Consider the following 12,444-nt stretch of genomic DNA (forward strand, 5'->3'; position numbering starts at 1 on the left):
GTCCGGGCAGGAGGCGCCCGGATGCGCGGCGGGGCGGCGACAGGCCTGGCGTGCCCCGGGGGGGGGTCAGCGGGGCCGTGCGGCCGCCGAGCGCCCACTCCTGGTTTTTCCCTCGGCGCATGGCCAGGGTGCCAGGATGAGGCGCGGGTGGGGTCAGAGCCCAGCTGGGGCAGGCAGGGCCCGCGGGAGCTCTCAGTCGATGCCCACGGAGCGCTCCAAGCCTGCCGTGCTGGAACTCCATGATGCTTCCCCAGCTCCTCTGTTTTGCCCTTCTTGGAGACATTTGACATTGGAGACAGGATGGACGTTTCCTGTTTTCCAGGCCGCAGGAGCCCCCTCCGACTGCCATGGCCTCTCTGAGATCATCAAGAGTGTCCCCACAGTGACACTGCAGATGGACTTTCAAGTGAAGGAATGGACTGGACTTCACTTTGCACCCTCACCCCCCACCCCATTCTAACTGCTGTCAACTCCTATTACACCAGAGGCCAACGCTGAAGTTCCGTTCTGCTGCTCCACCAGCCAGGAACTGTTCCCTCTCACTGACAACTGGCAGCACAGAGCAGGTTAGGAACCAACTGGAAAACAGGTCACGTCCGAGTCTGCCAGCACAAAGTAAGGGCCAAGACGTTCTGCGCCTGCTTTCTCTGTGGAGAGACGCTACAAAGTACCGGAAGCTGAACTTCTTCTTGACCGCGCTCTGATGCAGGCCAGAGAAATTGCTTGCCCCCTTTTGCCGTTGCTGGCTACAGATTGGTCAGCTTCCCACGGATCAAAACCTGTGGGATTTGCCAGCATTTCAGGGCTACCAGAAGCTCACCCACTACCTTCCGCCCAGACTACAGGAAGGGTCTGGGATGTGATTAGTAGCAATACCTCAACTCCAGCGCACAGTCTTAACACCACTGTGCTTCACGCCTCGCCAGAGGACAAGGCCACAGAGGCTTGCTGGCCATTTGCCCGGCCTCCAGGGCAGACTGAAGCTGCAGCCAGGAAGAGAGCGGAAGTGAGCAGAAGAGAGCTGTTGCTCGGACTTACAGCCTTGCTTCTCTGTCACCCTTGGAGACATCTGCATGGCTGATTTGCACTCAGATTGAGGGCAGAGAGAGAAGTCTTAACTGACTGCTTAGGAAAACAGCCTGAATAAGCCTTCAAAACTGAGACTGTCCTCATCCATACCACCTCGGTCCAAAGAACTCAAATTCTGTGACAAAATGCACCATTTCTCCTAAAATGTCACAACAGTGATAGCAGCCATCACCTTTTTGCATCAATCAGAGAGGTCCTCGTCTGTACCAGAGGCAAGCAGAATAAGAGGGTACAATGACGTGAACAGGAGATGGGAGAAGCAAAGCCAGCAGGGGGGAACAGAAGAAAACAGACACAGACTAGATTATACAGTTTATTAAATACCAAGTTGGAACAAAATACTTGGAATTAAATGCAGGGTGTCGGCAGCACAAAACTGTCATCTTCCTGAGAAGGTGATGGCTGTGGCTGCTCTTCCTCACTGCCTGGCAACTCCATTCCCCTTAGACCCCCAAAACACATACATAAATTAACACCTGCACACTGCTAATACCCTTCGGTTTTGATAGCAACTTATGGAGAAGTGATGGTTTTTTTCTCCATAGGAGCTTAAAAACCATCCCCCGTCACTTCACTTTCCTGCATCTTCATTTCTCAGCCCTTGCATATTGGATGGTTCTTCCTTTTATACCACTCTTATTTGTGTCATCAGTGCAATACATACATAAACCCCATGAAATACAAAAACCATTCTAAAGGGCATAAAATGGACTAAGGAAAAGAGATGAAAGAAGCTCTGCAGAAGAATCACCTTTCTCGATCAAAGCTTAGACTTGGATATTTTTTCTCTGTTCTTTGCTCAGGTCTGAGCAGTAGCACCCTTTTTGCCAAAACCTTCCACAAAGCCAAGAGAAACACAACAAACCAGAACAAATCAGCATTCCTTGGTTCCACGCATATAACCTATACCTAGTATGTTTCGAACACAAAATAATTTCCAGAACAGAAAGAACAATTTAAAGGTTTTCAAAGTGGATATGCTACCTCGCTTTCTACTTTGTCCATCTCAGATTTAAAGACTTGTTCCCTCAAAGCAGTACACTTGGCATTTAATTCCTTGTTTCTCTCTTCCACTACGCAAACTTTCTTTTCAGTATCAGTTCTGAGTTTGTTGAACATATCATTAAACCGGTCCTGCACATCGCGCACTGCTTTCTCTTTGATGATCCCCTGGTTCTGCACATCTTCCAGTTGCTAACAGAGCAAAAGGTTTTCGCTCTGGAGCTGGGCCAATCGCTCCTGCATGGATTCCTGCTTTAGTACAAATTTGCTTACTTGATCTTTCTCAAGTTGTCAAGCGTGATCTCGTTGCTTTGCCTGAGCCTGGGCTTGACTTAATTCCTTTTGTGCCATTTCTAAGAGCAATGTTTTTTCCCTGAGCGTTTGTTTCAACCGGTGAAGCTCGTTTTCTAGACTATTAGCTTTGCTTTCAGCTTTACTCAGCTGCTGAGACAAGCTCTTGTTGGTTTCTTGCACATCAGAGAGGTCGTGATGGAGCTTGTCTTGCAAGCGAAGCCGTTCATCACGTTCTCTCTGAAACGTTCGTTCAACGTCAGTTTTCGATGACTGGTGACGTTCAAGTTCTTGCACAGCAACGTTCAGGCGGGAACGAAATGATTCCATTTCTGTCCCTAGTCTGTCTTTGCTTTCTTTCATCTCCTCAAGTTTGGAAGCCAGCACCGCAGATTCCGTCATTAGTAAGTTCAGCTGTCCGTTGTACTGAAAAACTGTTTGTGTTAAGGCTTCCTCTTTCAGTTTAAGTTCCTTTTTGGGATCTTCAATTTTTTCTTTCAAGGCCTCATTTTCCTCTAAATATTCTCCTTCTTCCTCCTGGTGCCTAAGTCTTACTTGATCAAGTTCTAGCCTTAGCATAGCAATCTCATCTTGTAGTAACTGGGTTTTGTGCAACAGGTCATTTTCTCTCTCAGTGTCGGATTCCTGAATGACAGGGAACAGGAATAAATAGCCAGTTGGGAAATGAATCTACAAAACCACTTCAGCATCAAACGGCGTTTTAACATTTCTCACACTGAAGCGTGGCTTCAAAGAGGAGAGTGAAATTTCAGGTAATACATAAGCTACTGTATGAACCCGTGCACGTGTACAATGTACACACACAGCGCAAGTGTAACATACCCTTACAGAGCAAACGAACATCCCACAGACACAACGCCTTTTTTTTTTTTTTTTTAAGACAGCAACCAAATAATGAAACTACTTAAAATATCTCAAGTATAAAGCTTTGAAAATAACTGTGTTTTAGCGTATGTGCATGCTTTAAAACATTCCCTTGGAGGTTAATTTAGCCCTGTTACAACTCTGGTAAGAAACAGGGCTAAAAAAGGGTATTTTCCTTCTCGTGCCATCTTTCATCTTCTATCAGTTGTCAAGTATCTTCTTAACACGGATCCTTTCTCTAAGCTGTACAACTTCATCATCCCTGGAATGCAGTAGCCTTGGCATGATCTGGCAAAGAAAAAAACCCACCTGACCACCAAAAACCCCAGCCCACTGGTGAACCAACTGTTCTCAACTACCCTCAAAATTTGGCAATAGTTATCCAATGCTTCTTCCATGAACAAAGTACCTCCTTCTTTAGGCATACTGGAATACGATGCCATTGAAAAGAATCAGCCAGTAAGAATACAAGCCTTTAACTCACTATTTAATATACCTGTTGCAGGAGCTTTCTCGGTGTTAACCACTCCATCGCTAAATCCCTTGAGCGTAACTCAAGTTGCTGTTTCTCCTCTATCTCTTTACAATACGCATCTTCTTTCCTTCTTAGTTTTTCTCTTGTTTTTCTCTTAGTTTTTCTCTTTTCCTCTTCCCGCTTCAAAGTAAATCTAGGATTTAACAGAATATTTGAGAAAATAAAGCACCGATATAAAAACTAGATATTCCACATTATGAACTTGCCGAGTTCATATTTTTACTGTAATTTTTACTTTTTAAAGAATTCTAACTTCATTCCATTAACCATGATATCAGTTGCACAAGACAGGGTATAAATCGCTGAGTGATTGCTTGAATTTGCGCACAGTTATGTACACCTATTGTTACGTTAAAGTTCAAGACAGCTTGACTTCTCCTCAGAGATACCTCTTCACCATGCTAAAAAGCCCTACCTCTCACAGTCTTTCTGCAGCTCGGAGCTTGTTCTCAGTTCTTCGCACAGATGCACATTGTCTACGTGTGTCTGCACCGCCAGCCTCCTCACTAGCTGTCCTGCACTGTCGCACATTCAAAATAGAAAAGATACATGACACACACATGCACACGCACATAGGAACAATATCTACGTGCAGTATATGCATCTAGTGTTCTCCACAGAGAAGCTGCTCTACATCCCTGTCGCTTCCTGCATGACCCCCAAAGGACAAGGTACTCAGCGCCTGAATGGCAGGGTAACAGAAAAAGCCGAGGATGCAAGAACTCCACAAAATGTGGACATGGTTCTCCAGGGTGTTGGCTCGGTGTCTGGAGAATGTTGTGGGCTCACCCCTTCCAAGAGTTCAGCCTTTTCCCTGTCACTCTGAGCAACACGCTTTTCCAGGTGGGATCTTGACTTCAACTGCTCTTCCCACGTGCTGTGCGAGTCCTTTGGTGTCAGAGCCAGCACTTTCTGCTTTTGCATCTGTGAAAGCAACAGCGGCAAAAGAAAAAATTGAGGTGACCGGAAAGACAACGCTGCAAGTGACAGCAGTAACTGAAATGGAAACAGGCCTAAGCTCTCCTCTCCCCATGCAAGATCTAGGGTTAAGGTTAAGGCGGAGTGTAAAACACACCTCGGGAAACACAACCAAGAAGAGCAATTGAAGCTGCTGGAAAGAAAAAACACTCTACAGTGCCAAGGTGAGGTTACAGCTTTGGGGGCTAAGACGACATGCACACGCACAGACAAAATCACCCTGCAACTTTCTTCCAAAGGTCCTCCAGCGTTCATAATGATACGTAGTGCATAATATAATCACTCCTCTAGTGCCCACTACAGAAACTGCCCTAACCCCACGGCTTCTTAACACCCCAGCTTCCTGTGGACCCCCTGTCTGCTCGCTGGCAGGGCAGCATGAGAAACAGAGAAGGCCTTGACACTGTGCAAGTACTGCTCAGCAGTAACTAAATCAATCAACCCTGTGTTGCTAACACTCTTTTCATCACAAATTCAAGCCCCAGACAAGCTGCCATGAAGAAAACGAACGAGTGTCAAATCCTCACCTTCTAGAGCATTAAGTAGGACTTGCTAAAGTAGCATGGGAAAACTCTCAACACCAGAAAGCTGGGGAATGGACCAGGCTGCTTTCCGAGCAGCCTCTATTCAGCAGAACGTAGGAACTGAGCTCCCCCAGGCTCTCCAGGAAAACCTTGTCTTAATATTTCCCTACAGATACAGGCAACTAGGCTCAGAAGCTCACAAAAAGGGAAGTTTATGAGCAGCTTACTGAGGCAGAGGCTTGCAGGTCTCTCTGAAGGGCTTCGATCCTACTGCTTTGTTGCTGGACTGTAGCTTCCAGTCTGGCATTTTCATTTTCAAGGCTTAAAAAGAAATACAGCTCGTATTACCACCAGAGCACCAATTCTGAAAGAACAGCGTGAAATAACACGATCTAAACCAAAAGCATCTTTCAAAATCTTATATCAACTTCCTGTGATGCTGTTGTTTCCACACAATCCCAGAAAGCAACACAGAGACTTTGCTTCACTGTGTTACTCTCTTACCGTTGCACGTGTTCATTCAGTTGTTTAATAGGAGTATTAGTCCCAGAAGATGCCAACAGGGGGTCCTGCAGTTTCTGGGAAGAAGCTCTTTCTTCTCTTTCCTTATTAGCCAAGGCAGTCTCCAAGTCCCGAACATAATGCTCAGACTGAAGACGCTGCTCTTCCAACTCCTGCAGCTGTAAAATCACAGTAAGAATCCACATCAGCCAGGTGAGCTTTTCTATAGAGGAGTCAACTGCTGCTGAAGCATTCAAGCACCGCAAATATCTGCACATACCCTCTACCCAAAGAACTAATCATTTCAAAGATACTCCAACCCCACTTCTACTAGCAAACGAACCCCACCTGTGTTACTTCATCACCTTTTATACTGGCCTCTCCCATCCCTCTGCTGATTTCCTCCAGGACAGTTCTAAGCAGTGACACTGCCCCTCCTAGCCTTCTGGTGACTCGTGAAACTCTTGCTACCCACTTGTTTGTTCCTCCATGAAAAACAGGAATTAAAAAGTTCATCTTTGTCCTAAAGTGGCTTCACAGCTCCCTCATAAGGGGATTTAAGTTGATTGCTATTTCAGAACGCCGAGGCCCCTGACTTCAGTTTTTGTAAGAACACTACAAAAGGCGGTCCCTGCCTCAGAAAAGAGCTTACAGTGCACTTGCAAGATGGCTGCTTAAGGATGCCAAACAACAGCAGGGCCAAAGGGGGAAAATAGAGGGTGAGATGCTGCTTTGGGCATACACTGCAAACACCCCACCTACAAACAAGCCGAAGGTTTGACTGGCTTCAAGAATGATGACAGAGGATCGTTGTTAACTTCCTTAGATCTCTCTCCTCCTGGCTCCCAGAACACTATGTTGTCCTTTTTCATGACGTTCAGGAAGAAAGTGCCACCCACAGGATTATGACAGAAAGTGACAGGCTTTCCATACCTCAGCTTCAACGCTGTCCAATTCCTTTTGCAAGCGCAGTGTGTCCTTCTCCAGGTCACTCTGGTAGCACACAGCAACGTCCAGTGAAGCTTGTGACCTCAATTGCTTTTTAAGAGCATTGACAAGCTTCTGCTGCACCTGTGTGATCCAGTCCTAAAGAAATGTTGTTACATGAGCACAAAGAATTCGATAAGAACATGTGAATATGAGGTGGGCTTTTACTTAGCTTCCATAACTAGATCACTCTTCAGAGTGAATTCAAAGATAAGAAATGTTGCCGGCTACCAGCAGGCACCTCTCATTTAATGCACAGTCGGTAAGCCCCACTTAGAAGAGCGTAGCGTATTCCACATACCTTCATCGGTGGCGATCTCTCAAAATTGTCATCAAGGTTCAGCTGGCCATCCCCTTGTACTAGAAAGCTGACGACATCCGCATGCCTGTTGGCACCAGTGAGATGCAGAGGTGTCCTAAAAATTAAACGTACGAGCTCAACAGAGACGACAAAAGAACCAAAGCTGTGTTGCCTCCCAGCCCTGGGACCCTGCCCAGGGTCTGCTCCTCCTGCCTCCTGCTGCTTCTGCTGCAGTCCTGCACTGGTCCCCCATAGGGCAGAAGAGAACTGGCGATGCCTGAACCTCCCGCAGCAACAGCTGCCAGAAGCAACCAAGGTGTCCATCAGCGGCCTACAGCCCCTCACCTCTTCCCCTGGTCTTGCCGGTCAATGCCGACTCTCTTCAGCCAGCAGTGCCAGCGGCTGAGCCAGGCCAGGTCGCTGCGGGCAGCCGTATGGCGCAGCCTGCCCAGGTCCTCCTCCTGGAGCTCGTAGGCGCTGGCGGCAGTGGCGGCAGCAGCGCAGGGCTGGCCAGAAGTGGTGCCAGAGGGCGACTGCTGCTGCCTCTTGCCGAAGAGCCCCATGACCCTCTGCATGCTGCGGCGCGTGGTGCAGTGCACGGTGTGGCGCGGGCACGGCCACGCTGGGAGCGACCCGCAGCAGGAGGCACCCGGCAGGCTCTTCTGGGCACCGGACAAGGCCAAGGATGAGGGCGAGGGCCAGGGTGAGGGCAAGGGCGAGGAGAGGCCCAAGGGAGACGAGCTCGGCCCGAGCAGTGGCCGCGGCCTGGAGCCCCTGAGGCGAGGGCAGGGAGGCACCGACGCTGCCAGCCCGGGAGGTGCTGCCGCTCCCCCGGCGGCGGCAGCAGCACGGAGTGTCTGCTGGGCTCGCCAGCAGACGGCGGGCAGCCCCGTGCCTGCGCAACGCTTGGGGCGAGCAGGCTCTTTGGCGTCACATGGGGTCGTTGGTGTGACGCCGCCGTGCGGGGTCGGGTGGGTCCCTGCCGGGCCCTGGCGGGCGGGAGCGAGGGCGGCCTGGGGCGTGGGGCGGGGCTTGAGAGGGCTGCCGGGGGCCCCGGGGCGAGGGGGCTGCACCCACGCAACTGGGTCCCCCGGGTGAGGGGCGCGGGCTGTGCCCGCCTGGCCGAAAGCTGCAGCAGCGGCTGGAGCAGCTGGGCCTCGCCCGCTCCTGGTGTCCCTCGGCGCATGGCCAGGGTGCCAGGACGAGGCGGGGTGGGGTCAGAGCCCAGCTGGGGCAGGCAGAGCCCACGGGAGCTCACGGCAGATGCCCACTAATTGCCCCGCCTGCCGCGCTGGAGCTCTAGCACGATGCGCTTTCCTCCAACGAAAAGGCGGCCTGAACTTCCTGCAGTGTGGCAGAAATCAAGGGCCCCATCTCGCTGTGCTGGTGGCTGCTGCTCCCCGCCCCTGCACAGGATCCCAGAACAGCTGAAGTGCTCTGGTCCAAGTCCTCTCCTCAAGCGGGGCCAAGTAGAGCCAGTTGTCCAGGACTATGTCCAGCTGGCTTTTGAATGTCTCCAAGCATGGAGACTCCACAACCTTCCTGGGCACCCTGTGCCACTGCTCTGTCACCCTCACGGTAAAAATGTGTTTCCTGATGTTCAGAGGGAACATCCTGTGTTGCAGTTTATGCCCGTTGTCTCTTGTCCTATTGCTGTGCACCACTGGAAAAAGCTTTGGTCCTTCCTGTCACGGTCCACTCAGTGGACTCGTGATGGTTCGTTTGCTATGATCTCAAAGTGCAAAATTAAGGTGACCACGCCAAAGGGGTTTGCTTCAATCAAACAGTGAAACTTATTGGTCGCCCGTAAACTGGCGTGCATTAGGTAAAGAGTGTGAAAGGAAAGTAAAAAGAGCAAAGAGATTGATAGCTACCGCCACGGGTCCAAGGCGTCTATGGTCCCGGATCCAGGCAGCATCCCGCCGGTCCTAATGATCATCATGATCCTTGGTGGGGAAAGCTTCCAAAGTTCGGTTGCTGAGGAGCCATCTTTTATGCCAGGTAACACACCTTGCTCCTCCTCTGTATCTCGGCTTCTTCTTGGCTCCATCAATGCTGATCAGTCTTTCTTGACAGCAGTTATGTGGTCCACCTGGTCAGCTCAGGCTCCTCTCTGCTACCAGAGAACGGCACGGCACTCTTCGTGCCATGCAGCTCTCCCTCCTGGGATGTTCGTACCGCATTCCGTTCTCGGGATCAGCAACTGTGTCTCAGGCAGGCCGCTGCAGACTCATGCCAAGATGTTAGCCTAACTTTTGGGGTACCTTATTGTCCATATCCCTGATGACAAGGTTCACAGAATCACAGAAGGTTAGGGGTTGGAAGGGACCTCGAAAGATCATCTAGTCCAACCCCCCTCCCAGAGCAGGACTGCCTAGAATAGATCACACAGGAACGCGTCCAGGTGGGTTTTGCATGTCTCCAGAGGAGACTCCACAACCTCTCTGGGCAGCCTGTTCCAGGGCTCTGTCACCCTCACAGTGAAAAAGTTTGTCCTTTTTTTAAGGTGGAACCTCCTATGCTCCAGCTTGCAGCCATTGCCCCTTGTCCTGTCACCGGACATCACCGAGAAGAGCCTGGCTCCATCCTCCTGACACTGCCCTTGACATATTTATAAACATTGATGAGGTCACCCCTCAGGCTCCTCTTCTCCGAGCTAAAGAGACCCAGCTCCCTCAGCCTTTCATCATAAGGGAGATGTTCCACCCCCTGAATCATCTTTGTGGCTTTGCGCTGGACTCTTTCAAGCAGTTCCCCGCCCTTGAACCGAGAGGCCCAGAACTGGACACACTATTCCAGATGCAGTCTCACCAAGGCAGAGTAGAGGGGGAGGAGAACCTCTCTCGAGCTACTGACCACACCCCTTCTAAGACACCCTAGGATGCCATTGGCCGCCTTGGCCACGAGGGCACATTGCTGGCTCATGATCACCCTGCTGTCCACCAGGACCCCCAGGTCCCTTTCCCCTACGCTACTCTCTAACAGGTCAGTCCCCAACCCCAAGTGGTACAACACTTGCCCTTGTATTTCTTTACGTTTCTCCGTGCCCAGCTCTCCAGCCTGTCCAGGTCTCTCTGAATGGCAGCACATCCTTCTGGTGTGTCAGCCACTCCTCCCAGTTTCCTGTCATCAGCAAACTTGCTGACAGTGCGCTCTGTTCCCTCGTCCAGGTCACTGATGAATATATTGAATAGTACTGGTCCCAGTACTGACCCTTGAGGGACTCCACTAGATACAGGCCTCCAACGAGACTCTGTCCCATTGACCACAACTCTCTGACTTCTTTCCTTCAACCAATTCACAATCCACCTCACTACCTGATCATCCAGACCACACTTCCTCAGTTCACTGTGAGGATGCTGTGGGAGACGGTGTCAAATGCTTTATTGAAAGCAAGATAAACCACATCCACCGCACCACCCTCATCTGTCCCCCTGCTTATGTCTTCATAAAAGGCTATCAGGTTGGTCAAACATGACTTCCCCTTGCGGAAGCCATGTTGACCACTCCTAATGACCATCTTACCTTTGATATGCCTAGAGACACCATCGAGGATAAGTTGTTCCATCACTTTTCCAGGGATGGAGGCGAGGCTGACTAGCCTGTAGTTACCCAGGTCCTCCTGTTCCCCACAACTTAGCAAAGATGATGGAGAGTGGTTCAGCAATGACTCCCGCCAGCTCCCTCAGCACCCATGGATGCATCCCAGTTGAGACAATGCTGTTTTCCAGACCGACTCTCACACCTCCCTTCAGGTACTACAGACATTGATGAGATTCCCCACAAGCTTTCCCTTCTCCTGGCTGAACAGTCCCAGCTCTCTCAACTTTTCCTCATGTGAGATGCCCCAGTCCCTTCCTCAACTTAGTAGTCCTTTGTTGGACTTTCTGCAGTATGTCCATGTCTGAGGACACCAGAACCGGACACAATACTCCCTTCACCAGTGCTGAGTGGACATCCACCTCCCTAGACTTGCTGGCAATACTTTGTCTAAGGCAACCCAGGATACCATATTCCGTTTTTGCGACAAAGCAAGGACACTTGGCTGGCTCATGGTCCACCAGGACCCCTAGGTCCTTTTCTGCAAGGCTGCTTTCCAGGTGGATGGCCCCCAGCAAGTACTGGTGCCTGGGATTGTTCCTTTTCAGATGCAGGATGTTACAATGTCCCTTGCTGAACCGCGTGAAGTTCCTGTCAGCCCATTTCTCCAGCCTGTTGAGGTCCCTCGGGATGGCAGCACAACCCTCTGGCATACCAGCCACTCCTCCCACTTTTATGTCATCCGCAAACCTGCTGAGGGCGTGCTCTGCCCTGTCATCCAGATCATGAATGAAGATTTTGAACAGGACTGGACCCAGTATTGACCCCTGGGGTGCGCCGCCTGTCACTGGCCCCCGACTAGACATTGCACTGCTGATCACCACCCTCTTTGCATGGCTGTTCCGTCAGTTTTCAGTCCACCCTGCTGTCTGCTCATCCAGCCCGCATACACATCAGCACCTTGTCTGTGAGCATCTTATTGGTGACGGTGTCCAAAAGGCCTTACTGAAGTCCAGGTAGACAATATCAACTGCTCTCCCCTTGTCTACCAGCCCCGTCTTTTTATTGTAGAATTCTATGAAGTTGCCCAAACGTGGCTTCCCCTTGTTGAAGCCATTCTGACACCTGCTGATGATATTGTCAGTCATGTCCCTGGAAGCGGTTTCTGGGATTAGCTGCTCCATCACCTTCCCAGGGATGGAGGTGAGGCTGATCTGCCTGCAGTTCCTGGGTCCTCCTTCTTGCCCTTCTTGAAGATAGTGGTGACCTTTTCTTTGCTCCAGTCTTTGGGCGCTTCTGCCAGTCGCTGCAATCGATCACAGATTATCGAGAGTGGCTTCACGATCACATCAGCCAGTTCCTTGGCAGTCGTGAGTGCGTCCTGTCAGGGCCCATGTATGTCCAGTCTGCTTAAGTATTCCCTGACCTGATCCTCTCCCACCAAGAGTACATCTTCCTTGCTCCAGATCTTCCCCTGGTCTCTGGGACCTGGGATTCCTGAAGGCTGGCCTTGCTCGCAAAGACGGAGGCAAAGGCGGCATTCAGCACATCTGCCTTTTCCATGTCCTGTGTAACCAGGCTCCCCATCTTATTGAGCGACTGGCCCACGTTTTCCCTGGTCTTCTTTTTGTCACTCACGTGCTTAAAGAAGTCCTTCTTGTTGTCTTTGACATCTCTGGCCTGATTCAATTCCATTTGGGGTTTAGCTTTCCTAACTTCATCCCTGGATGCTTGGATGATGTTTCTGTATTCCTCCCAGGTTACCTGTCCTTGGTTCCACGCTCTGTCTGCTTCCTTTTTGTGTTTGAACA

Source organism: Leptosomus discolor, chromosome 7, assembly GCF_034619465.1.
Source record: "Leptosomus discolor isolate bLepDis1 chromosome 7, bLepDis1.hap2, whole genome shotgun sequence".
NCBI classification, from domain to species: Eukaryota; Metazoa; Chordata; class Aves; order Leptosomiformes; family Leptosomidae; genus Leptosomus; species Leptosomus discolor.